The 23,135-nt window shown below is 42.3% G+C and overlaps 1 protein-coding gene across 3 annotated transcripts in view; it reads left to right on the top strand.

Annotated features, from left to right (window-relative positions):
- Window positions 1-19,676, top strand: part of PUDP (pseudouridine 5'-phosphatase) — a 352,814-nt gene extending 333,138 nt beyond the window's left edge. Inside the window, exons 6-8 of one of the 3 annotated variants that reach the window (XR_008617969.1) lie at window positions 13,366-13,507; window positions 19,296-19,408; window positions 19,497-19,676. The gene's annotated coding sequence lies outside the window, so the exon portion shown is untranslated. Of the gene's footprint in view, window positions 1-13,365; window positions 13,508-15,915; window positions 16,007-19,295 lie in introns of those variants that run through there. The other 2 variants (XR_008617967.1, XR_008617968.1) reach the window with 2 other exon arrangements.
- Window positions 19,677-23,135: the final 3,459 nt, after the last annotated feature.

Genomic DNA, 23,135 nt, shown 5'->3' with positions numbered 1-23,135 from the left:
TTGTGGCGCACGGGCTTCGTTGCTCCGCGGCACGTGGGATCCTCCCAGACCAGGGCTCGAGCCCGTGTCCCCTGCCTTGGCAGGCGGATTCTTAACCACGGCGCCACCGGGGAAGCCCCCAAGCACATATTTTTTTGGAGAAGGTTTCTGCTAGTCACGAGAAGCAGATGTCACCAGGAAGGATTTTAGTGCTTTTCTAGACACGAGGAGATGCAGGAATTGGGCTCATAAAATCAGCTCCTGAAAATATCTAACTATCTGAGGACGTGTTCTGCCAGTTTTTCGCAGAGCACAGAGGGCCTCCTTCCGGGTCTCCACCCTGAGCTCCTTTCAGGGGGTGTTGGAAGGGTCAACAGCTGCAGCGGCTCAAGATTTAATCCTTGTAGAGGTAGACGGCAAGCGCCAATTTGTAGTTGACAGGGGCTTCACGGAAAGAAGTAGACACCCAGAGAGGTGATTACACAGGTGTGGGCTGGGCTTCGTGTACCATTTTAATGGAAGGTGATAAATTACGGAGCAGTGAGCAGACACAGGAAAAGGTGGTTGGGCTCCTAGGGGTGGTAAACTGTGGGAAGAGGACCAGGAGTGGCAGTTCCTGGTAGCTATTGCTAGTTAAGGTAGTTACGGGGTCTTTGGTAAGGCGTGTTATGCAGGTAAGAGTCATTCACCTCTTCTGGTATGGGAGAGGACTACACCTTTTACCTCTCACTTGCTTTCAGCTTAAAATAATTCTCATGCCAAAGGTGGCGTATCTGGGGGTGCATATTCTGATCTGTCTTTGTATCCATCTATCCATCCATCCATCCATCCATCTATCATGTCTACCTACCTAGCTATCTATCATATCTATCTATCCGTCCATCTATCCATCTATGTATCAGTTCCAAAGCTTGGGCTCCCCGCCATATACTTACATGCTTATATATGTAAAACGATTATGGGAATGCTTGGGCCCTGACTCTCAGTGGAGGACTTATTTCTATCACGAGTGACTGCAAAGCTAAGACCTTACCCAATAGTGGTTAAGAAAATGAACCTGAAAAATAACTTTCGTTTCCTGTCTTCCAGTACAGTGTGTTTCCACTGCACCAGTTTTCCCTGCTGTTTTGAATTTTTTTCAGTTAAGAAAGATTGGCTTCCTCAGGCTTCAGTGCCATTAAAGCATCAGTATCAACTTCTCATCTTTAATTTGTTCCTAGGCCAGAATCTCCCCTCTCCCAAAGAGAGAGGGACACAGAGATACCGAGAAAGACAGCACGGCATGTTATATATATTCTACCACTCTGTGGACCAAAGAAATCACAGAATCGCTCAGCCATGCCGTTTAGAAATAGCACATAGCTCAAAGAAAAGCCGTTGAGTGCCAATGTGTTTAAAACTCCCGATTCTTGGAAACCTACTTTCGCCAGCTTTGCCTCCACTCCATTTCTCTGGTTCCCACTGAGCTCCCTTTGGTAGATTATGTAAGTCACAAGGGCACAGGGGCTCATTATTCCAGCTTTTTCTTCTTAGCTTCCCTTTTCTTGACCCATTCCTCCCTCCTGAAGTCGAAAATAGCTATGCCTCTTTGATGCAGAAGAAAGGAGTGCTAGGTAGTCCTCAGAAGGGGACCATGCTTATGCAATAAGGGGAATTTTCTACTTCTTTCTCTGTCCATCCAGCAGTGAAGTCCTGGGTAACACAAGCGAAATAACAAGTTCATACTTTACAGCCGTAGCACATAACTGCTCTCTCAGTGACAGGGGATTCCGATGCTGCTTTTGTGGTGTGCGTGACTTGCTGGTGTCCTGAAACAAATAAAATAATCGCTCTTTGCTGGAAAAACTTATCTTTTTTTTTTTTGCTGAGGGGAGTTTCTAGCTAAACCCTCTATTTTTGGTTTTGAGTTAATAAGTAAGTCTGGTTCATCAGGGTCCATCACACTTATTTCTGTAGATGGAGGGAAATTGTGACTAGCCTTATGGGGACAGAAAGCCATCTAAGGAAAAATCCCAAAATTAATGCTAAGAGTACAGGAGACACTAGCTTATGGTATGATGTTTCTCCATCTACTTAGCTATTCTTCAGGTGTTTGTTTGGTTTTCTTTTTTTTTTTTGAAAATAAGAAGAAGAAATAATGTTTGTCTTATTGATTTCACAAAGACGTTTTGAGCTTGAAACGAGCATTGACTGTGAAAGCATTTTGCCGTAATTCACAACCACATTCACTGATGTTATTAACACTTGATGCTGGATCATTGGAAGGTCCTTGGGCATCTTCCCATTTTGGATGTCAGTCTATTTGCATTTCCCTCCAGACACGGCTGTTGAGGACCCTGTAGGACAGTCTTCCACAGAAAGTATGGTCCAGAGGTCAAGGGTACCGGTGTCGAGGAGAGAGATCATCAGAGATGCTCTCAGGCTCTGCCCAAGACCTACTGAATACAGATGTTCCTCGTGGTAGAATCTCCAGGAGACTCAAGGAACAGGACAGTTTGAGAAGCATGGAACGTAATGTGTCCACCTAATGAATTCCTCAAATTCCTGCACACGGTGATGAACTTGAGAATATCTCCCCCCCACCAAATGTGTAGACCCGAGGTGTTCAGAGGAGCCACCAAGTGTTTAACCCTTCCTCATCTTCCCTAGTCACCCCCCCCCCGTTTTGGGGGACAGATCTCAAATGATATGCAGCCATCTCACCTTGCTTGGGGCCCCAGTGTTTCTGTGGGGATTTTCCAGATTGTTCATTCCCTTATGAATATCAGAGCCAGGCATGGAGTTTTAAAAGGACCCTGAAGAAACGCAAGGGCGTCTGTAGCTATCTATGTGCATCGTTCACCTCTGCAAACCATCGCGGTTACGTAACTAGAGATTTTCTAAACATGGTACGTCTGTGTCTCTGCTAGTTGTTCTTCTGGGTGAATACGTACTAAATCAGTCCATGAAGAGTAGAGCTGAGGTCTGATCCAGAATAGAGACAGAATTTGGTGTAAGGAGAGAGTGGGATAAACTCATTCAATGGGCAATGGAATGCTAACCTCGTGGCCTTTGACTGTGTCAGAGGCATGGGGTGCAGGAGGACCAGGCGTGGGGTGTAGGATCGGGGGTCAAAAGAAATAGGCCTGGTGTCCAGCGCTGACACGCTGTACCTGCCTGACAAGGTCCAGGTGCCCTGATCTCTGCAGCTCACCTTTTCGTCAGCAGTAAAATCACAGTTAGCTCAGTGACCTTGTAAGTAAACTAATGAATGTGAAAAAACTTTTACATATTCATATGAAGAGAACTTCGTTTACACCTTAAAATACAGACCAGGAAACCTGCCCAGGGGATGGGAAAGCATATAGGCCCTGTGGACTTGCCAGAGTGAATAAGTTGCTCATCTTGGTGAAAGAAAATTAAAAGCTAAGACTGTATACTAAGTTTAAATGTAATAAATTCAGCTGAGCAACTGGCTTTGTTCTTGGCATCTCAGGGTCGAGTAACCAAGGCGATGATTTTGCATGCGAAATGGAGTCTTTTGCTCAGTGTCTCATAATACTGATCCAAACTGGCAACACTTAGATGGAGTGAGCTGCTGGAATTCTGGAGGGTAGGTCTGCAAGCAAAGTGCAAATTGTCAAGCATGTTTAAAAGCACCAAGAGAAAAAAAATAGCACTTCCCGTGAAGGCCTCTGGGCTTGTAATGCACAAAAATGTCTGTCATTAAAAGCTTACCATGGTTTAGATGAAAACGTAGTTATTTTCAGTATTTATGTGTTTAAAGCAAAAGTTTAATATTTCCTTTTCAAAACTCAGTGCTTTTGTCCTGGGAAAATATAGCCTAATTATACATTACTTAGACATTGTGAATTTGATTATGTGTGGTTTTCTCCACGTCAGCCTCTTTGAATTTTCAAAATCTTTGTTTTCACCACTTCTGGGCCATCACTCTAATAGTACTTTACCTACAAAGAATCCATTCGCAGTAATTTGTCGCTGCACCTAAGTACCTCTACTACCTTGAAAACTAAAAAGAGAATTTATACTTTCCATATATAGACAAACACAAACTCCTCCAATAGTAGATAAAAGAGAAACTGCATTAAATCATGGAAGCACTTGGCACGATGTTCTTAATTGAACCAGCAGAGAAACAGGATGTATCTCCAGCCTCCACTGTCTCCTGCCATTCCCTTTATTCTTTTTCTTAAATTTTTATTTTATATCGGAGTAGAGTTGATTTACAGTGTTGTGTTAGTTTCAGGTGTACAGTAAAGTGATTCCATTATACATACATACACATATATCCATTCCTTTTCAGTTTCTTTTCCCATATAGGTTATTACAGAGTATGGAGTAGAGTTCCCTGTGCTAGACATACAGTAGGTCCTTTTTTTAAATTGAAAGAGATGATCATACTAAGTGAAGTAAGTCAGAAAGACAAAGACAAATACCGCATGATATGACTTATATGTGGAATCTAAACTATGGCCATTCCCTTCATTCTAAGTGTTAACACTGTCAGTCACATGTACCTCCTTCCGCATCTCCTCAAAGCAGTTTCCTGTCCTTTCACTGACAAACATGACAGGCTGGAATGGCGTGAACAGTACAAGATGCCAGGATTCCTGGGAAAAAAATCCTATGCCTTTTGATCTGTCAAGTCCAGAAAGAAATTGAGCTCCAACTGTGAGGGCTAAGTAAGCTCTCTCTGCAAAGGCAGCAAAAGTGTTGTACAAATTAAAATGTTCATGGTAAATAGACACATGGATCCTACTGGAAAAGTTATTACGTTTCAATTCACATCTTTGCTTTTCTTCCAGCTGATGATCTTCACTTTAAAGATTCCAAATATTTACATAAAAGAATTTCTCTTTTTATTTCAAATCAAAGTGACAGAATTGGGGGGTGAAGACACTTTGGTGCCAGTTTTCGTGTGTTTGCTGCACACTGGAAGTGCGTAAGTTGGAGGAGCACCCTTCTGGGGGCAGCGTGACTGCTCATGTACTACGTGCTTACAGAGCTCAGCCCCTGGGAAGTTCTGGCAGCTGTGAAATAGGGGGCAGGAGACAGGCATTCCCCTGCCTGCTGCCATGAGGTCAGCTCTCAGGGTTACTGAGATGGGGTGCTCACACACACACACACACACACGCACACACACACACAGACACGCTGAGGCATCATAAAGGGTAAAATACAATGCTTGATGATTTATTGAGTATCTGAATACAGAGCAACTTCCAGGATTGTGGTTTTCATAATCTGTATGAATTCTGATAGGAATATTTTAGGTACCCACACACACATCTGTGTGTGTGTGTGTGTGTGTGTGGTATTTATAGAAAAATCAGCATGATTAGCACTTGTTTTTAATCCATATGATGCTATAAAAGTGCACCTAACATATGCTGCTTTGTAATATATGCAGATTACAAAACAGTATATGTTAGGTGAACTCTGTGTGTGTGTGTGTGTGTGTGTGTGTGTGTGTGTGTTCATACATAACAGTTATACTCTGTTATATATATTTATATATATTACAGAGAGTACATTTCAGATGCACTTTGATAACATGAGAATTAAACCAATTGCAATATATATATCAATGCATATATATTTATACAATATATATAACATGATACGTATTGTAATTGTTTAATCTATATGTTATTAAATATTAAAATATCCTCTTTGTAATACGTATAAACTTATATAAAACAGTTTAACTATTATATATGAATAAGAATATAAGAATATATGTTATACTGTGTTATACATATGAAAAATACATAACATTTATAGTACCTATACTCTGTTTTATATATATTACAAAGAGGATATTTTTGATGCACTTTTATAACTTATATAGATTAAAACAATTGTGATATGTATTATATATGTTATAGGTAGTGTATATTACATATGCATTGATATCTATATCACAACTGTTTTAATCCACACGTTATAAATGAGTGCATCTAAGATATACTCTTTGTCATATATATGTATGTATACATACATATATGCGTATAACGGTTATGTGTGAATTTGTCTGTGTGTATACATACCCCCCGCACACGTACACAAAGCACACCTAACATACTGGTTTGTACGCTATACATGTATTATAAAGCAGCATATGTTAGGTACAGTTTTACAGCATCCCCATGGATGAAAACAATTGCTAATCATGATCATTTTTCTCTGCGTTTATAGCTCTCTTTTAAATGCCTGATTTCTGCCGCTTCGTTTTTGCTAGCTATGCGGAAACTAATGAATCTCTGAAAAGATTTTGACGTCTAACCTTTGAACCTGTCTCCCATAGTGATTCAAAATAGCATGGCTGATCACCCGCAAAAACAGCCGTCTCATCCTCCTATTCAGCACACAGCTTGTTCTTTGGAGAACCAAATCAGAGATATTTCAAATAAATATCGCCTGGTGAAGAACAGAGAATCAAAACTGATTGGTATGCAATTACGTGTCAGGGAATAAAATCTATTACAGTAGATTTGCAACGCACAGCATTCTTTAGACAAGTTATTGCTATGTTTTAAAAAACCATGAGCCTATAATGATACAAAATTTATAAAATTTGATATTTATTTCTGGTAAATAATCCGCTGCTCTATTTTTTCTTCACCACGCTTAACAGGTGGCAGGCACACCTCATATTTGTAGGGAGCAGATGCCGCAGGAAATATTTCTTTTGCTCTGCGCTTGGAGAGAGAGGGTTAGTATATATAGAAGAGGCCATACCGTTTAGGGGCAGACAGATTTGGTATTCAGTTGTCCTTCTGGGTACCCTTAGGCAATCTGTATGACCTTTGTGATTCCCTTTGTGTACCTAGAAAATGGAGGTAACCATGCCCACCTCCCTGGTCAATGTATATATTAGTGAAATTACCTGTATATAATTTTATATGTAGTATTATAGATGCATTAACCATATATATGCATATACATATATATGTGTGTGTGTGTGTATACGTACATGGGTCTGTGTGTGTGTGTGTGTGTGTGTGTGTGTGTGTAATATACTATATATAGAGAGAGAGTGTATGGCTAGGTGCCCAACACAAATTAGGTGTTATTTATTTATTTATTTTTTAACATCTTTATTGGAGTATAATTGCTTTACAGTGGTGTGTTAGTTCCTGCTGTATAACAAAGTGAATCAGCTGTACGTATACGTATATCCCCATATCTCCTCCCTCTTGTGTCTCCCTCCCACCCCTCTAGGTGGACACAAAGCATGGAGCTGATCTCCCTGTGCTATGCGGCTGCTTCCCACTAGCTATCTGTTTTACATTGGGTAGTGTATATATGTCCATGCCACTCTCTCACTTCGTCCCAGTAGGTGTTATTTAAATTTAAATCCTCTGATGTAAGGTACAGTAATCTTTCTCCATCCATGGAGTTTAGGGATTGTGAAGGCAAATGGTCCCAGGGCCAGAAAAGGTAAGGACGTGAGTGACAGACTACGTAAAGACCATGGAGAGCTGTAAACATTGTTTCATGGGGCCATCTTGACTGCACGGTTTGCCATGTAGAAATCGAGGGTCAACACTGCCCTCGATGTAGAAAACACTGCAATGTTTTCTGCATTTTTCAAGAATAGTCAGAAGCTCGTGTTTTTCTGTAAATATCCCACTTTTCAAATGTAGGCAGCTGATTTGATTAAAGAAAACAGGTGTGGGACACAGGCACATGGGAAAATTATCCAGAAACATCACTGCGTTGAGCAAGTGTTGACCTACAAGCGACTCATTTTTTTGATTTCTTAATCTTCCTGCACCATTCGGTTGAGGGTGGAACCCACCACAGAGCTTGTTAGAAATGCAGTTCTCAGGACAGCTCCTGGTCCTAAGGAACGGGAAACTCTGGGGTGGAGCCCAGCATCTCAGTTTTAATAACCCCTCTAGGTCAGGGTCTGCAAACGAAGCCCAGAAGTCCAGATCTGAACCACCATCTGCCTTTTTCCAGCCGTAAACTAAGACTGGTCTTAGTCTGGTTTTTAAATGGTTGGGGAAACAAACAAAATCAAAAGAAGAATCACGTTTTTTTGGTAATTATAACAACATTACATTGAAGTACTGAATTATGCCAAGAAACAACAACAAAACTGGTAACGGAAAAACTGTAAATTCTACTATGAAAGACAGTTTTCCATAACAGAAAATTCTAAGTTCTCTGCTCCCTCCCAGAATATTTTATGATCTACTTGATACTCATAAGGCTTATATTTATATCAGCCATCTCTTTATTTTTTAAGAAAATGGTAAGAAAAAATAACCTTATGTTTATCTCAAATGTTAATGTCACATGGAAGAATCATATTTTGCAACGCATGGAAACCGTATGAAATTCTGTGTCCATGAGTATGCTTTTAGTGGGACACAGTCACGCCCTGCCACGTCTTATGATGTATGGCTGCTTTAACATTACATCAGCTGAACAGTTACAAGAGAGGCTGTATGGACCGCAGGATCTGAAATACTTCTTCTGTGGCTCTTTACAGAAAAACCTTGTGGACCCGGCCGCAGCTGATTCTGGTGCATGTTCACATTTGAGAACTGTTACGTTTAGTGACCGTCGTGAAACGTAATCGTATGTTTGTGTCAACAAGGGGAAGGGAAGAAACTCCTGCGGCAGTTACTCTGTGCATTCACTGATCGCCCGATTGTGAATCTGTTTCAGGTAGATAAGTAAGAAAGAGCTTTTGGAATAAGATCCACGGACTTCAGATTCTCAGGTCCTTCCCTGGAAGTTTAGAAACCTTAAATCATCTCCTCTTTGGATTCCTCTTCCGTAAAGCACAATAAACTATCCACACCATGCAGGAGCATGTGCTGAAACTATAATCAGTAAACGAGATGAAGTGCGTAACCAATTTCCTGGCACAGAGTAGGTGTTTTAGAAATAGAATTATCCTTTGAGTTTTAAAAGATTGTTTTCACCCTGACGAGATTTCCAGGAGAGAGTAAGATACCAGGAACTGTGTCGGGGCCTGAAAAACATATGCATGTGGTGTTGTTTATTTAGAAAAGTATTGCCGGGGGGACTTCCCTGGTTGGGCAGTGGTTAAGAATCCACCTGCCAATGCAGGGAACACGGGTTTGAGCCCTGCACCGGGAAGATCCCACATGCCGTGGAGCAACTAAGCCTATGCGCCACACTACTGAGCCCGCCTGCCACAACTACTGAAGCCCATGTGCCTAGAGCCCGTGCTCCACAACAAGAAAAGCCACCACAATGAGAAGCCCGTGCAGCACAGCAAAGAGTAGCCCCCACTCGCCACAACTAGAGAAAGCCCGCGCGCAGCAACGAAGACCCTATGCAGCCAAAAATAAATAAATAAAATGAATAAATTTTTTAAAAAGAGAAAAGTATTGGGGCATGGAGAAAAATGCCATATTCACTTTTCAGCTCCCAACATTAATTTTGTTTAAAACTCTTACAAACAGGACTCAAGTACAATTAGGTTTTAGAGATCCAGGCTGTAAGTGAAAGCGCTTATCAATATGTCTATCAAACAAGACACCTGTTTCAAGTAGGTATTTAATCACTATTTATTGAGTGAACAGTATGTCTGTTTTTCATTGTTGCTTCTCTGTTGCAAGATCCACTGTTTTATTAACCTGGTCTTCCATTGTCATGCTTAATGTCTTCTTATTTTATAACTAGGATTAAACACTGTTCCTCCAAAGGACACTACTTGGTTGGTTGAAGATGAAGATATTGGGTAGCTTTTCCTAATTAAGCTACCCAACTCATATAAAGCCATATTATTGGCTGTCCCTGCCTGATGCCCAGGGTGATGTGTCTCCATGGTGATCACGTATGCCCTGTCTCATGAGCGGCAGCAGCCAGCTCTGCAGGGATCCAGCTGCCTCCCGCCCACAGGGGCAAGTTCCCTCCCATAGTCTGGGCTTTGCCGCACTGCCATGACCCTTTCTCAAAGTGCAAGGATTTTTATTCACTTCTTCCCAATGGCTTTACTTCCTGAAAGAAGCGTATGCTTCTTTCTCTATTTATTTACAATCTGTTGGCTTAGAAATTCCCAAAGTGAAAAGAAATAAACTGGAAAACCAGAGTTTCCAGAGAGAAGACTTGAGCACCCACTGGAGCAGGACATCCCAGATTCCAAGTATTTTTATCCTCTCCTTCAGATAAAAGTGGGAAGTTCCAGCTGATTGCCTGGAAAATTGCCTCTGTCTGCGAGCAACCTTGAAAGAGATTTTTGAATTGGGTAGATACACAAAAACCCCTTGACATTTAAGTCTATGTGATTCTTTGAAAGCTAAACATATTGACACCAAAGGAATTACTCCAGAGTAGGATGCCGTACATAAGATACACTCCTGCATTTCTCTCTCACATCACTCTTTTCTGCTGATTTAAAACCCACTCTGACGCTAGAATTCATCTGTCACCTCTGCTATTCCTACTCTGCCAGATCCCCTGCCCTCCTTTTTTTTTTAAAAAAAAATAACTTTCACTGGTGAGGTTGAGAATAAAGTTCATTTTAGTCCTGAAGAGTAAAGTTTCCAGGTGCAAATAAAGCCTTAAATGGGAGACATGTATCACTCTTTTTGTGTGTGTGTGTGTGTGTGTGTGCACAGGCTCCGGACGCGCAGGCTCAGCGGCCATGGCTCACGGGCCCAGCCGCTCCGCGGTATGTGGGATCCTCCCAGACCGGGGCGCGAACCCGGTTTCCCTGCATCGGCAGGTGGACGCGCAACCACTGCGCCACCAGGGAAGCCCAATCACTCTTATATGGTTTAGCACATCTATGATCATAACACTCACCAACCTTATTAAACTCTCACATAAATGGTAGGTTTGAGTATAGATGAAGGAAGAAAAAATCTCTTATCCAATGTCTACATTTATTTTGTCTTTCACCACAAATCATTTCTTTAGCCTTGCTACAGATTTTATTATTTGCCAGAGCAAGGACTGGTCAGTTTTTAATCTGACCTGAAAACTATTTCAAAAACCTAAGATTTTTTGCAGTACCATTAAAACACACACACACACACACACACACACACACACACAGGCATTTTGGAAGATTTAATGCTTTCATGGATGGAACCCAGGGCTGCTGTCAAAAGGTAGTCATAACCTTGAATAATTTATGTTTTCTTTGGCCTGTTTTATCCATTTTGATTACATAAAGAATATAATACTTCTCTTTATCTTTCCTTCATTAAAGAGCCATATTGTGTTTCATTTTAAAAACCTATGAAAATAATCACTGTATGAAAAAAAGTGGCATAAGAGATGTCTAAATTAAATGTATAGAATATATGTAGAATCATGATTCATTTTCCATTTGAGTGATATAAACCTAGGAAGAAGAAATATTCTCAGTTTAAAATAAATCCAAGTGTTTTTAAAGTTAATAACGTCATTCTTCAAAATGCCTGTCTGATTTTATTTGTGTGAACAATGTATGCTGGTGTCACACTCTTTATCAGGGACTTGTCCACCTGTAGAGGCAAAGTTTCCAAGCAATCATCAGAGCCAGAAGGCAATTCATGGACTCACCTGCCAGTATTAACAATGAACAGTAGTTATTGGATTGTTTCTGTATTCACTATTCTAATAGCTCTTACTCATATTATTCAGGCTGCTATAGAATGAGTAATTTCATCCTTTCCACCTAGCAATCTGTTGCAGGATTTTGCAATTTGCCCATTATTGAAGTAGGCTAAAATTATCATTCATTTTCTCCAGCTTCTCCTTTTGATACCTTTTTTTTCTACCTTAATAGGTACATAGTAAATTTTTGTTTCATTGACTTTATATTCCTAATACAATGAAAAATGACATGAATTTCATAACTCGATTGTACTAAATTTTCAGTGACTAAATTATTGGTAAAGTATATTTTAATTTTATTACAGGACAGAGCCTTAAGAGAAAGGAATTCAGTTTGGTTAGTTTAAAGGCAAAGGGAAAACAAGATTCATTCGATTAAAAAAATAAAGCATTGAGGACCATTGTAATTTAATCAAAATACTGTTTGATTGAAGTTACACTTCCAGCAACATCTGCCTAGTTCTCTCAGACAGTCCATCCTTCTGACAACAAAGATAAACAAACAAACAAAGAGATCAAATAATCAGACCACCATCAGACACGTCACAAGTGTCAAAGCTATCTTAACGGGGCACAAAACACTCCTGATAAAGGAAGAGACCGATAAACTGGCAAGGTGTTCTGATCGCAAAAGACACCATTAAAAGAGTAAAAAGAAAAGCCACGGTTTGTGACATGATATTTACAGCATTTTATTTATTTAGTTAGTTATTTACTTTTTTAAAGTTTTTTTTTTTTTTGACGTGGACCAGTTTTAAAGTCTTTATTGAATTTGTTTCAATATTGCTTCTGTTTTATGTTTTGGTTTTTTGGCCGCCAGGCATGTGGGGTCTTAGCTCCCCAACCAGGGATTGAACACGCATCCACTATGTTGGAAGGCAAAGTCTTAACCACTGGACCACCAGCGAAGTCCCAACAGCATTTTAAACTAGCAAAATTGTCCTATCCTCAAGATAGAAAGTGTTCCTACAAATTAATAAGTAAAAAAAACAAAACAAAAAAAACCCAACTAACAGCCCAGTTCAAAAGTGAGCAAAAGGTTTGAACTAGCACCTCACACTTTGGGCATCTAAATGCCTGATGCACCCGTGAAAATGATACTCCGCCTCATTGAACATCAGGAAGATTCACATTAAAACCAGAATGAGAGACCTCTGCCCAACCACCAAAACGGCTACCATAGACAGCCTGATATCAGGAAGTGTTGGCAAAGATATAGAGCAACTGGAACTCACTCACAATGCTAGTGGGAGGATGTATCAGTTAGTGCAACCCTTTGGAAAATTGTTTGGCAGTATCTATGAAAACTGACCATAGATATACCCCGTTCCATTCTTGACATACCTGTGAACATACCTGCACCAAAAGTTTTGTCCAAGGATCTTCACAGCAACACTATTCATTAAAGCAAAGAAAAGGAAAGAACCTACATGTTTATCAACAGTAGGATGAATGAATAAACTGAGGTGTATTCATACAAAAGAATATTGCATAGAACTGAAAACTGAATGAACCACCCCATGCAACAACATAGATACATCTTGTAATGTTACATGAAAGAAGCCAGACAAAGTAATAAATACTGTAGGATTCCATTTATATAGAGTTTAAAAACAGGCAAATTGAATCTATGGTATTAGAATTTAGGAAACAGTTATTTTTTGGCATGGGGAGTGGTAATTATTGGGAGGTCACTGGAAGATGCTTCTCAGATGCAGGTAATGCTTGATTTTTTGACCTGGATGGTGGTGACATGTCTGTGTTCACTGTGCCATCATTCATTTTCCCATACAGGTATGATTTGTGCGCTTTTCTTCGGTACGTCCTGCGTCAACCAAAAGTTTATTGACTTTTTGATGCCACTTGATCCAAGACACCCACATCCTGGACTGAAAGATTGGATTTGAATGAAACTCATTTTCATCACAAGACAAAGGTAAACCAAAATCTTTATGAGATTTATATTATCTTCATTTTTTTTCCATCTCTTTCTCTCTTTTTTTTTTTTTTTTTTTTGCACACTGGAGTTTTCTCTTCCCTTTCAGCTTTAGCCAGCATTAAAAGGGTACAATGTACGGTTTTCCAGAGGCTATTTTACATGTTGTCTGATTCATTCCTGTCCCCATAAAAACGTGTGACACTTGGTGTGCAGAGTGATTTCCAACTAACGAGTGCATGAGACTGAGGCAGTGTGTACACACTCTGTTCTCCGTAGGCTGATTTTGATAATGGAGATGTTTCTTTGTAATTTGCTACATATTTTTTTTTTACTCTTAACAAATAGAGTCAGTGAAACTCACTGTCTTCTTGGTATGAACGCTAAAGAAAAAACAAAAAAAAAAAACCAAGAAAGGCTAGTCTTTTATGTCTATTTGCAGTGACTAACGCAATTATTTCCCTCTGGAGAGTCCTGATGTTGACATTTATCACTAAATGGACTCACTCAGGACTCTGTGAGGCCACCTTCCAGACGTTTACGATCCTCACTTATCAGATTATTTCTTATTGAAATGGTTTTCATGAGACCCCCCCGCCCCTCCACGTGCCTCATTCTCTTTATTCCTTCCCTGACAGACCTTAGAATTAACCCCACATTTCACCGTGGATTCAAGACCACACAGGATGAAAGACTTTGAAAACCTGTCCTTATAAATAAGTTTATTATTATTTTTTAATAGACTAAAAATCCAATCAGCTACCTTCAGTTTTCTATAATTTAAATTCTGTCCATGCTTTTCTCTGATGCATTCAAGCTTCTAAAGCGACATGTTATAATGCCGTTTTTCAATAAAAGATCAATAGTGAGCATTTATAGTTTCCACTCTGGTGGGGGGAAGATATTAGAAACAGTATTGTGAAAGATAGTGAGAGATTACCTCTGAAAGAGCCATTTCATTAGAAATAGCCAGCAAGGGTTTGGGAGATGAAGGTTTTTCTTAAACTACATTGCGACGGATACTGGAGAAAATGGCAATTCGATGGCTGCTGAATGATGGTATTTCCTACAAGCTCTGCACACTGGTTTCTCAGTTAAGCTTTTGTTAAATCCAAGTGCTAAGAATCATCCACTAAGAAAGAAAATGGGTCAGCATTTTAAACCGGCAAAACTCAATCATCTGTAGGAAATAACACCCCTCTTCTGACTTAAGTTACATATAAAAACACAGGCGACTGCATATCCTGGAGAAAGTCACATATCCTCTGGGGGCTCAGTTTCCTTGTCTTTAAAATAAGGGTTACCGTACTTGCATCCATAAGACCGTGATGGAAATTAATTGATACACATGAATGAAAACATCATCCTCATCATTCTAGGGGCTTACCTTTCTCCAACGGTTAGGGAAAGACAGGGCTTTCTCCTAGGCCTACCGCTGTCTTGCCTTCTCCGCCACCACTGCCCCCTAAATATAGGGCTGGTCCTGCAGCTTCTCTCTCTTACGTGCGTCACTGACTACTTTCCCCACTGCCGGTGCTCACCTGAAGCTCCTGGCCCCTACAAGCCCTGGGAAGAATGTTGTCCTTCCACACGATCAACAGAAGCAGGTAGACTATGAAAGGACACTTCTAACCCTAATCCCCTACCCTCCACTGCCAAGCCTGAGCCGGTACGTGCAAAGAATTACAGTTGTGTGTAGGGCAGCCCAGCTGTGTAAGCAACTTACCTACCACCTGTCAGGTAACAATGAACCGAATTTATTGAATTGTTGCTATAGGTACTGTGGCATTAGTTCTTATCTACAATGTATAGGCTGTTACGTACGATGGGAAGCTGCGAGGAAACATATAACAAGGGGAGAATGTTTTAAAGCCACAGACTTCCTATGATTGTCCTTAAATTCCAAGGAAAAAACACCAGCCCGTAATGTTTCTCCCATCTTTAGACTCATGTCTCTTGGAAGAGCATTTCCTCTTTCAATCTTTCACGTGCAAATCCCCACCTCCTTTTTGGGAGAAGAAGTCAAAGTGGTAGATCTGGTCCTAGGATCATCCGTCTGTGTTCCCCTCTTCCCTCCCCTGGAATCCAGAGGCCATGAAAGAAGAGAGGATTTGGAAAGGAGAGTCCAAGCTGGGCTTACACTCATTTACAGCCCCTTGTGAGTGTCCTTAGCTGTGCACCACTGGGAGGTACAGCTTGGCCTCCTCATCCATCTGGACCATCCTACGGGTGACCATGGACCCTCAGAGATGCTTCACTCGAAATGCATATGGGGAGAGAGAGAGAGAAAACCATTTTCTCAACACGCCCCTGCAGCCAATAACTGGGAGGTGATGGGTCTTTGCCATCTGCCAGTGCAGTTTTGCTTCGAGAGAAGCATCACACCTTTCCCCTTTCACTCCAAACAGGTGGGCTGCCCACAGCAATGGTGGTGTGTCACCTCGTGTAACTGCCTGAGTCATTTACCCAACATAACAAGGCAGCATCCTCATCGGCAGCAGCAAAGACTTCTCTATACACCACGTGACAGTTTGGGAAAACAGGAAAGTGAGCAGACAAGAGCTGTGCTAACGGCACTGCCAGGCTGAGCGTGATCTGCGATTCTATCAAGGGATTTGTGAGAGGCGTAGGTGGCGGTTGCTTGGGACTGGCATTGCAGGGATTAAAGCAAGGAAGTTTCCCAAACAGAGCATTTCAGAAGTAAAACAAGAAGAAGAAGAAAAAATCAGGTGTGGCACTCAGGGAGTTGCAGTAGAGGGGAAGAACCTTGCCCTAGAAAATGAGGCTTCCGGGCCACAAAAATGACAAAGACAATGTAGAAAATGTGTAGACGCCACTGCCTAAGAACCACCACAGGGTGCTCTCTTTCCACAATAAACACGTAGGTCTCTGATAGACTACGACCCATCCACCAGGCTCCAGTGCTCATCTCACTATTTCCAGGTCTAGATCGAAAATCATTTCCAGTCCCTCGCTGCCGTTCTCCGTGACCCATATTTTTTGGAATGTCTTTCCAAGGGGCCGTCTGCTCACTCTTCATACACACTCGTTTTGTCGGTGGGTGGGTTTGCAGTAGTGTTCCCGTGAAGATAAGCTGTTGACATTAGACCCATGTCTTAATAAGATTCTGTTTGCTGTGTTAGAACCTAGAAGCTCTGATTCTGCCGAGAGGGTAAAGCCAGGAGAAGGGCTTGTGCAAGTTCCCAGCTGGGATTTTTGGAGATGGCAAGCTTGCAGACACTCGGAAGCCAAGGCCCCGCCCCCGGCAGAGCAGGAAGGTTCAGCCTGGGGTCAGTGGTGCTGCTCCCTGCCCTCCCTCGAGCTGCCAGGGCTCTCTGTCATGCTCTGTGCCTCCCTGTCCCCCTGCCTTCAGTGTGCCTGTGTCCTTCTCCTACTTCCTGCTCACTCCACCCCGAGGCAAAACAAAACAGAACTTCAGGGCTGTCTTCCTGCTAGCTGTGCCTGGTGGACAAAATCACTTTCAGGCCTAAGGGTTCGCGTAAACGTTAGTTCAGCGCACTCAACTGCTTGAAATTGGGTTAAAAGGGTCACATGTGTGCGGGGCTGGGGCAAGGCCGACAGAATGCCAGTTTCTCCTGAAAGCCGTTCCCATTTCTGTGGTCTCGGTAAGATTCCCTTTCTACATGTCCCCCTACAATCCCCTAGTTTTCCTTTGGTGAGGCTCCGTATTTCGTATACAACCCGTTTGCATTTTCTTTCCCTGATGGTTGGAACCACATCTGTCCTGTTGGCTGTGATTTCTCTAGTCTCTAACACACGTGGGAGATACGACCTAGATGTTTTTGGTTTCAAGAGAGAAATCAACGCTAGGATAGCTATTGTGTTTTAATTATATCAGTGGCTCATCTGGGTGGGGTGACCTCCTCAAATTAGAATCCAGCAGGCAGCAAGACGCCCTGCTCTGCAGAAGATGCCATGGAGTGTGGGAGCATCTTGGGCTGTGGAGGATGCTTGCCTTCTCTCCCAAGGCCAGTTGACTTGGGTGGCTTCCGTACCCTCCATGGCCTTCTCTCGCACTTGACCTCTTGGTTCAAAACGCCTGCTTTCAGCCTACACGCTCAAAACACCTGTCTTCTCTGGTCTGTCTTGGTGACTCCTGGGAGGCCTCTGTTTCTTGGGGGTTTCGGGGTCAATGGAGATAACAAAAATGCCTTGACCGCTGACTAATAGAGAGCTAGAGGGACTCTTCCATCTGTAACGGGCAACGGCATTTTCATTCATTACTCTGCTTTGGCAGAAGAGACAAGGGGCCAGTTGGGGGCCAGAGGTTCCAGTCGGCCGTCTGAGGCCGTGTCGCTTTCACGCCAAAGCCCATGTCTGCTCACGGTTCGGCCTGAAGCTCACTGACTCAGGTTTACACCTGTGACCTTCTAGAACAGATGGCTGATCTTCTAGGGCCAAAGGCAAGAAAGGAAGTTGTTCATTTACTTTACAGATTGAAAAAAAATGCCCTCCACTGTATGAGTGAAGCCCCTTGACTAAGTGTCTTTCCTTCCTGTTTCTGATGGGAACAGATCATCAGAGAGAAAGGTCTTGACCATACTGTGCAGATCCTACCATGAGGGGCCTGGGAGAAAAGGGGAGTGGCTTTCCCCTGTATCTCTGTTTGCTGGAAATGGAAAGAAGAGCAAGAGAGGAATTTAGGAAAGTTTTGCCCAAGGGCTCAGAACTCAAACTTATGTCTATGCAAATGGACCATATGTTACAGTCTTTAAAGAGGCCAAATTCCCAGGGCGTCCTGGGGTTTCCCTAAGTCAAGATGAAAGTTCAGCAAATGCTATCAACACTGCTCCACTGACTTCCGCAGCTGGCCAGCCCTCGAGTAAATCAAGCAATTAGCTTCCAATAAATGTACTAAGCTCCTTCTCTCCTTTCTGTTGCCTACTGGGTTTTCCTGGGAGTTTACGTCCCTGGGACAACTGGGAGTATATTTGTGCAAAAAGTATGTTATACACAGTTCATGTCAGAAGAGGTCAGAGTAAATGACCATCTAAGTCAACAACACAGTGGCTCTGAGTCATTCGTGGCTACCAAAAATCTGTGCCTCTCTCCCTATTTCAGTGCTCATGGACCTCTCCAGGATCTGGGTGGCACAGTAATGACAGAGAAATAAAGGAGATAGAAAGACAATTTGGCTGGCAAAATCTTAGGTGACTTTGTTGGACCCAGGGGGTCCAGCATGCAGTGGGAAACAGGCCATGTCCTTTTTGAAGTGCAACCAAGAGAGAGAACATTTCGGAGATCTCCTGTAAACCAAACAAGTCCACATGTTACAAGTAACCCCTGAAGGGTCTACCCCTTTTTTCTCCCTTCACCTTACCCTTTCCATGCAAAGCCACACAACTGGGGTAAGAGGAATGTCTGATCTTCTCCTGGCGGGGGCAGTCTTCTTTGATAGTTCAGTGCTGGCCACCTTTCCAATGGTTGTGCTTTGAGATTCGAAAAGCAAGTTCAAAGCACCGTACGCCTATCATCAGACCTTGCTGTGCTCGTGGAGGTTCAGGAAATAATAGGGACATCGCAGAGCAACTATTTAGGGCAACAGAATGAGGACAATCAAACAAATACAAAAGCATTTCTTCTTCTTCTTCCTTGAGTATCTCTGCGAAGAAGGAAGTTACATTTGCAAATGTTGTGTGTTATGAGAACCTTTTGTAATGAATCCTCATAGGGATCCTCTAAATGATGAATGCTATTTCTCAACCAAAGTGTGGCACACATGTCCTGCATCCAGTGTGTAATATCCATCTTTCTCCTGTCAAGACAGGTCAGAGACACTCGTTAGAAGTGCACGTGGATCTGAGAAGCGTGAGCCAGGGAAGTCCATGTGATAGGAACTCCCACCCCCCACCAGGATCAAGTCTGCATCATTCAGATTTGGTAAATTGCCCTTCTGACCACCTTTCTGAACCTCAACTTCCTTACCTCTAAATTGGGGATAATAATGCCTGTTTTGCCTCACAAACAGAGTTTTTCTGGATTAATGGAGACAAATAGAGCAAAGTGCTCTACGTAACACCGAGTAATGGAGACAAATAGGTGAACGTCCTTCGTGGACCACAGAGCCCTGTACACCGGTCAGCTGTTATTGTTAGAAGGCCCCCGAGATTTCGCGTCGGGGTAGTCTCACAAATAAAACAGTTCCTAATGCTCGTGGCACCTAAATCATCCTTTGATATTAATCACAATGAACGTTGAACCGCTCTGCTTTCGATGATGAGGTCCATCAAGGCGGGTAGAAACCAGCTTCTTCCAAATCCCTTACGATTCTGTGGTTGATTACAGTGGTTTCTAGGCATGTGGAAATGAGAGGAAACGCATTCAACCTCTCAACCAAACTGGGGCATTTTGGGGAGCGAACGGCAACACTCGTCCGTAAATCTGCTGGAGAAACGGGGTAAGTCAAGACTTCCCTGGGCGAATCAGGGCGTGTGGTCACCTTATGTATAAGGATAGAACTTGAAAACGGACAGTGTGACAACAGCACCTTCTAGATTCACGTCAAGGATTCTGCGTCCTGACTCTGCTCTCAGTTCTGTTCCTGTGCTTGTTTTCTTGTCTCGACAGTGATCCTGCGAATCCTTGCATGTGGGTGACGCCCACCTTCCTCTATTGAGTCTAGATCAACACTTGATAATCTCATCCATTCCTGATCAGTCATACCATGTATAATGTTTCACACTTATTGTTTTAATATATCCTGTCTCTAGGTGGCCACTGTAATCAAGGGTCTGACTACATTAAAACACAGAACAAGGTCAATACTTTTATGAAGATTTCGAGGGTGGGGGAGAGAATGACTCCCATGAGTTCAGTTTCCACCTGGGTTCACCAGAGAAGGGAACATTTGAGCTGGGTCTTGAAGGGTGAGTAGGAGTTTTCCAGGAAAAGATATGAGACTCCATTTTTGATGTTTGACTACTGACAGCTTTCAAACTCGACCCTTCCCTCCTTCTCTTTTGTCCTACAGCTGGGCAAGCCAATAAAAAACTATCAGGAGCTGCTTGCCTAGAAGGTGGTGAGGAAATTCAAGACAGGAAAATCCTAACTCTTGTGCATGCAGAAACCCTCACCATGGTCGGATCCCCTAACACAATGAAACCCAGAACTTCCCTCCCGCCTTGCTCTCATTTCACTCTGGCTCAGACCTCAGCCCTTCTCCTTGGGAAATGCTCTTGCTGTTTTCTATGTGTGTAACAAACTATTTCATACCCATGGGTGCCTGGGTGTCCTTCCATCCATCAATCCCTGGGCTGGTAGCTGACTGGCATCTATCAGGGGATGCTGGTCTCCCAAATAAAACACTATCCTAGCTAGCTGACTAAGTAACCACCATTAAATAAAGAAATCTAACACGCAATTGTATATAGATCTGCACACACACATAACAACTCAAGCACTGTTGTGGAGGATGATTCTGAAGGACTCAGCTGCAGCTTCCCAGCAAGTAAACTCTGGTCTCCCTATACCTTTAGTCAAACATAACCATTTGCAAAGATAACTTTCAAATCTGCTTCAGATCCATGGAGATGTTGTCAAGTGATGTGAAAACAAACTCACAGAATCTGCTTTTCATTTATGTTGATATCTTGGGTCTCTCTTTCTCGAGGTTTCAAGCCAAGGAGTTTAAATTCCTTGTCTTAGTGATCTCTTGCTGTGTAACCTGTTACCAGAAAATCGTCGGCTTCAAACAACACACTTTTATCATCACGTAGGTTCTGTACATCAGGGTCAGGACTCCAGGTGCGGCTCAGCTGGGTCTCACAAGGATGCAGCCAGGGTGTCAGCCAGGACTGGGGTTTCACCCGAAGGCTCGACTGGAGAAGGGTTTGCTTCCAAACTCATGTGGCTTTTGGCAGGGTTCAGTTCTTTGCAGATGACTGGGGAGACAGAGAGAGAGAGAGAGAGTCCTTGCTGGCTGTTACCTGGAGCTGTCCGTGCATGTCTTGTCTTGACCTCTCCCTGTGGTTGCTTATTTCATCACAAGCCAGCAAGAGAGAAGGAGTCGCTAGAAAGACAGAAGTCACTCTCGAATGTAACCGAATCATGAAAGTGCATCCATTGTCTTTGTTGGATTCTGTGGGAGAGAGGCAAGTCACCAGGCAGCCCACACTCAAAGGAAGGGATTAAACAGGGGCATACATCAGGAGCTGGGTTCATTTGGGAGTCTGCTCACCACACTCCCGAGGTCCAGGAAGGAATCTCTGAAGTTACATTCCTTGCGTTGGCAAACCCATTCATCCATCCGCTCACGAGAGGCAACATGCTACAACAGATGGATGTGAATCGTGTAGCCCAGTGTTTCTCAGCCTTTTTTCTTTTCTTTTTTAATTGAAGTACATTTGATTTATAATGTTGTTAATTCTGCTGTATAGCAAAGTGATTCAGTTATACATATATATGTGTGTGTATATATATATATATATATGTTCTTTTTCATATTCTTTTCCATTATGGTTTATCACAGGATATTGAGTATAGTTTCCCATGCTGTACAGTAGGACTTTGTTGTTTATCCATCCTATATCTACTAGTCTGCATCAACGAATCCCAAACTCCCAGTCCATTCCTCCCCCACCCCTCCTCCCCCTTGGAAACCACAAGTCTGTTCTCTATGTCTGTGAGTCTGTTTCTGTTTTGTATATATGTTTATTTGTGTCATATTTTAGATTCCACATATAAGTGATATCGTACGGTGTTTGTCTTTCTCTGTCTGACTTACTTCCTTTAGTATGACAATCTCTAGGTTTATCCACGTTCCTGCAAATGGCATTATTGTGTTCCTTTTTTTGGCTGAGTAGTATTCCATTGTATACATGTACCACATCTTCTTTATCCATTCATCTGTTGATGGACGTTTAGGTTGTTTCCATGTCTTGGCTCTTGTGAACAGTTCTCAGTGTGTTTTCATGATTGCACACTTCAGCGCTTTTTCACACATTTGTTCCCGATCCACCCCCCATGAAGTTTTAACAGATGTGCTGCTTCTCTGTTCCGTACTTCTGAACTCTGCACGTAAAATGAGTATTATTCTTTTCACCTCCCAAGAACCAATTTTCACCCACTTGGGATGATATTGTCCATGAAGAATGTGTGTTCTAGAGTCAGACAGCCTAGATTTCTACCTCCATGGCCCCACTTATCAGCTTTGTGGTCTTAGGCAAGTCACCAAACCCCTCTGAACCTTAATGAACTTTCTTAATTATAAATAAGAATCACATCAATACCTACCACTTATGATTGTTGTGGGGATGGAATGACACAATACAAGTGAAGTATATGTGACACACTTAGTAGACAGGAGGAACCTAATAAATGCTACCTTCTGTTATTGCAACATGCAGAACAATATGTGTGGTGCTGGGGATACCAAGATAAGACAAAAACAAGAGCCTCGAAGAGGCCCCACTGTTTGTCAAAGGAGACAGAAAGATGACAAAGGGTATGGTATGTGCTATAAGAAAGTTATATTCAAGATGATTTGGGCATAGAAAAAAGGGGGTGCCTAAATTCTGGAAAAAGCGAGGATAGCATGAGAAACAGGAGTTTCTCAGAGGAAAGAGAGTTGAAGAATGAGAATTGATTTGAGAGCTGATGAATGAAAAAC

Source organism: Physeter macrocephalus, chromosome 7 (genome assembly GCF_002837175.3).
Source record: "Physeter macrocephalus isolate SW-GA chromosome 7, ASM283717v5, whole genome shotgun sequence".
NCBI lineage: Eukaryota > Metazoa > Chordata > Mammalia > Artiodactyla > Physeteridae > Physeter > Physeter macrocephalus.
The sequence above is the reverse complement of the archived record's forward strand: the minus strand, read 5'-3'. Positions and strand labels throughout refer to the sequence as shown.